At 35.6% G+C, this 5268-nt stretch overlaps 1 pseudogene; it reads left to right on the top strand.

Annotated features, from left to right (window-relative positions):
- The first annotated feature begins 4507 nt into the window (after positions 1-4507).
- n-R5s7 lies at positions 4508-4628 on the top strand (annotated as a pseudogene).
- The last annotated feature ends 640 nt before the right edge of the window (positions 4629-5268 follow it).

Raw genomic sequence — 5268 nt, 5'->3', positions numbered from 1 at the left:
AAGATGGCCTAGTCGGCCATCAGTGGAAAGAAAGGCCCATTGGTCCTGCAAACTTTATGTGCCTCAGTACAGGGGAATGCCAGGGCCAAGAAGTGGGAGTAGGTGGGTAGGGGAGTGGGTGGGGGAACATGTGGGGGGACTTTTGGAATAGCATTGGAAATGTAAATGAAATAAATACCCAATTAAAAATATGTGTATATATATATATATATTTAAAAAGGAATTATATTTGTTTTGTTCTAAAAACAATGCATAGGTACCAAGGGTGAAAGCACAACAAAATTAATATAATAGAGAAATTAGTAGTTTCATCTTGACAAATACATTAAATTCATTACAAAGTGAGAATTTCCTGATATGTGGGACGTTCTGATATTTAGAATGATGCAATTAATTTTCTAAAAATTAATTTTAAATGGGCATCAAATTCATATAATAATGAAGCAAACATAAATGTTAGTCTATGAATGTCAGAGATAGAGCAAAGAGTATATTTGTAAAACTGCAAGGGGTGACAGACAAGACCATTCTATATATTTCTAGATGATTTTCCCCCTCTGTCTTTCTTGCTATAAATTACATTGCTATGCCACCCTTGGGATAGAGCCATGAGCCTGCTTGGTAATACTGAATCTATGATTCACCAAAGTGTTTCTAGTACTGTTAGTGATTGAACACATTGGCTCTGCTCCAGAGTGTTTAATGCCAAGTTCCATGCTATGTACTGTTTAGAGAAGGTTGTGTGGCGTTTGGAAGCCCATATGGCATGTTCTTGTTCCAATCCTTCTATTATTGTGTAATATAAGATCTCTCCAACAAAAAGAAATACACTGAATTGATTTAAGAATCATCTACTCCTCTTGACGCTCAGGAGCTAAAAGCTGAATGTTAAGAGGATGGGACCCAATGATTTCCTTGAAGCTCTATGATATGTAACACGGGAACTCCAAATCAGGAACTACTTAAAAATATAAATTGAAAAGATATTAGAGAAAGAAGACTGAGTTGTAGAAAGAGTAAAAATTATATTTAAAGATGGGGCACTCCTCAGATCTGAGAGTCTTCCTTAGATATGAAGCTGCTGACTAATTTCTCTATTCACACTTTGCATTTGGCATTCATAATCTCTACTATGAAAAGGTGATAATCAGTCAAATATAAAATAAAAAGGAATAAGCAAGTTTTAAACCACCAGACAAAAAGAAATATGTTACATCCCTTGACTTCAGCAATATTCACATATATGCAAATAGTAGATTAAAGTACATAAAATTAAAAATACTATCTCAATGATGGTGAGCTACTAGGGCACATACCAATTGTTTCCATCCACCATGTCTTTGGTTATTGAACACAAATAACTTCAAGTTTTCTTAATAAACAATTTTCTGACATGAATATGTTCAGACTAATATTTTCTTTTCTTTTTTAATAATGTATTTATTTATTCATTTACATCTCAATCGTGGCCCCCCACCCCTCCTCTCCTCCAAGTCCCATCTTTACAAATCCTATCCCATATTACCCCCCATTCTCCTTAGAGATGTACACTAATATTTTCTAAATGAGAGTATCTCATATTCAGTGGATGCTGCCACTGTCTGTAAATTATTTTAAAATGCCAAGTTTTATTTTTTTAAAAAAGTTACAGAAATCTCCAATTACTGACTTGTTGAAGGCAACAAAATATTTGTCTTGTTTTATAAACATATAAACTACATATACAAATAAGACTTGGTATTCAATACAATGGACATAACGATGGTTCAGTGTACAAGCATAGAGCCCACGGGAGAACGAAAATGACAGCCTCTATGCTTAGGGGACCCAAAATCACACCCATGGCTAGCATCTTTGCCCTCTTTAACATTCAAAATCCTCATTCCCTCACCTCTGCAAGCCACATAGCACTCTAGCCTAGCAGTGTTCTGCCTGTGACAGTAAGTCTACCTAATGGTGCTGCAGAAAGAGAAGCCTTGATGTGCCTACATTCAGAATGGTGCTCCTCTAACATGGGATACTGCTTCCAGTCTCTCACTGAGGCAACTGAGTGATGAGGATATGGAGAAAAGAAGTGTTTCCCCAAGAAGAGTGACGGAGTGTTCTTTACATTCTCTAACTGAGGAGAGGGCAAGGGAAAGAGACTTTTAAAATAACATTTTAAGAAAACTTGAACTGGGAAACAGACTGAGGAGGGAAAGTACATTTCTTAGTGGATAGGGGAGACTCTGCCAAACATTAAAGCTATCCTCCAACCTTGGCTTCACTTATTATATTTGCAGCTTCTCGTCTTCCTGGATATAAAGCAAAGTTTCTCCCCTGTGCTTGTGATTATGCTGTCAGCAAAATGATCAATCATGCTATCACCAATTTTGCATCATGACTCCACATCAGGGTGAAATCAGAGCATAAAATGGCTGTGGGGGATGAATTTGTTTAAATATAGCTAGTTTGGAAAACCAGCAAAATGGTAAGAAAAATGATGGAAAACATATGAAGTGTAAATGCATCTATCTTTAAGGCAGATCCATTTCAAAGCTTTCCACAGCATGAAAGCCATTGTGTGATGCATCTGAGTGTTTAGACTAGTAAAATACTGTAATCAGGTTGCAACTAAAAGCCAATATTTCACTCTCTCAGCTATGGGCACTGGTTTGTACTTACTGCATGTTTCCTAAGTATCTAAATACACTGAGGGCTACTTAGAAAATGAAGTTTGATTTTATATTTACAACCAGGAAAATGTTTTAAGGAAATTAAACTGCCACAAATTCCAAGACCAAAAAAGGGAATCAAGAAGAAGCTTGGTAATATGTAGCCAAATGCTAAAGGTATTTTGGAATGTTTGGAGACTGACTTAGATATAAGAGTGAAATATGAGAATGATCTCTATGATAAGAATATTCCAGCAGTGGTTTGGAAACAAGTTATTCAAGGAAAAGGAAAACAAACATAGGTTCTAATTCACAACTGAGCTGTTTCAATGCCTACTTCTTTGCAATATAGATATTTCATTTAAATGCAGGTTTTGAATAACTGCTCTAAAAAGATTCAACTGTTAAAAATGATCTACTATTACAAGAGTTTCTCATTCTCATTTAAAATCAATCATTGTAAGTCTGCCTTTGTAGTAGAATCATGATACCATCCTTTCTTCATGCAGAGCCTTCTATTAATTCTAATGTTATAGTGCCCTCTACTGGTAATAAATGAGGTAAACACTCCTTAGCTAGGAAAAGGCCTAATTAACTTCTCTTCCTGGGCTGGCAATCAAGTTTATTACAACATCTCGCCAATGCACAGCACAGCAATGGGAAGCTGAGGTACATCAAGAAACACACTCCTCTAAGGAGGTCTTAACACCACCTTTGCAATGAGCCACTGTATTGGGCACACTCAGAGAAAAGCCCTTAATTACACAACAGGAACACTTGGGCTAGCTTTTATTATTATTATTATTATTATTATTATTATTATTATTATTATTACTATTAGGTATTTTCCTCGTTTACATTTTCAATGCTATCCCAAAAGTCCCCCATACCCACCCCCCCTAATCCCCTACCCACCCACTTCCCCTTTTTGGCCCTGGGGTTCCCCTGTACTGGGGCATATAAAGTTTGCAAGTTCAATGGGCCTCTCTTTGCAGTGATGGCCGACTAGGCCATCTTTTGATACATATGCAGCTAGAGACAAGAGCTCCGGGGTACTGCTTAGTTCATATTGTTGTTCCACCTATAGATCCCTTTAGCTCCTTGGGTAATTTCTCTAGCTCCTCCATTGGGGGCCGTGTGACCCATCCAATAGCTGACTGTGATCATCCACTTCTGTGTTTGCTAGTTGGGCTAGCTTTAAGGTCAAATATGTGTGTGTGTGTGTGTGTGTGTGTGTGTGTGTGTGTATGCATATGTGTATATATGTATATATATATATTATGTATATATATGTATTGTATATATGTATATGTGTATATGTGTATTATGTATATATATGTATATGTGTATATGTGTATGTATGTATATGTATATATGTGTGTATATGTATATATGTGTTTATATGTATGTATGTGTATATGTGTGTGTATATATGTGTATATGTGTGTATATATGTGTATGTGTGTGTATAATATATATATACATATAGTATTACATAAACAATGGAGAGTTGGATTAGAATCTTGTCTCTAAATTAAAATAGTCATGTGAATATTAACGAGATATAGTACCATACAAAGTTTTCTTTTATACCTTTTTTCATTTTTCTTTTTTTCTTTTTCTGCCAGTAAAAAAGGAACCATGGTGCCTAGCTTGCCTATACCATTTGGGCTCTTGTAAGAAATGAAATTGTAGAACTGGAGAGACGGTTCAATAGTTAAAAGGACTATCTACTCTTCCAGAGGTCCTGAGTTCAATTCTCAGCAATCACATGGTGGCTCACAACCATCTGCAATGGGAACTGATATCTTCTTCTGGCATGCAGATATACATACATTAAAAAATAAATGATAGTCTATGGCCATACCACCCTGAATGCACCAGATCTCGTCTGATCTCAGAAGCTAAGCAGGATCAGGCCTGGTTGTTAGACTTGGATGGGAGACTGCCTGCGAATACCTGGAGTTGTAGGCTTTAAAATTAATTAATTAATTAATTAATTAATCATAAAAAGTAAAGATATAGTGATAAAAGGAAATGAAATTTTGGATAAGATAAACATTTATAAAAATTATTTTAAATGCTTGTTTGGAAGTTATAGCAGGGTGGAAAGTGTTGGGACAAATAAGGGGTGGAATGAGATTGTGTCTCCCAGGGAATCTACATCTCTGAAATCCATCTCAAGAACATGCTGCCTAAATAAAACCTCAACAAGGATGGTACCAAAAGATACGCTAACATAAAAAGAGAAATTTTCATGAGTGCCCCAACTCTAGATAATTTATGTATTTTATTGCCATAAGTTTATTATGTAAGTTCAATTGATATTATTAACAAGTCAGTTCATGAAAATGGCCTAATATTCACGAAGCTCTGTCCAATGTCCTACTAAACAAACCCTCAATCTCACAGGGACTTCTAATTTATTGTATATGTAATACTTTCTAAAGTTAAAATGTAATTGTAGTATTTTCCTCTTTACTCCTTCCCTTCCTCCAACCTTACCTATGTTGCTGCCCAACTTTCATGCAAATTCATGGCTTTGGTCTTCCTCTAATATTTAATTGTATAATATATACATGTTATACATACATGTGAATACATTTAAAAATAT

The sequence above is a fragment of the Mus musculus genome, chromosome X (genome assembly GCF_000001635.26).
Source record: "Mus musculus strain C57BL/6J chromosome X, GRCm38.p6 C57BL/6J".
NCBI classification, from domain to species: domain Eukaryota; kingdom Metazoa; phylum Chordata; class Mammalia; order Rodentia; family Muridae; genus Mus; species Mus musculus.
The sequence above is the reverse complement of the archived record's forward strand: the minus strand, read 5'-3'. Positions and strand labels throughout refer to the sequence as shown.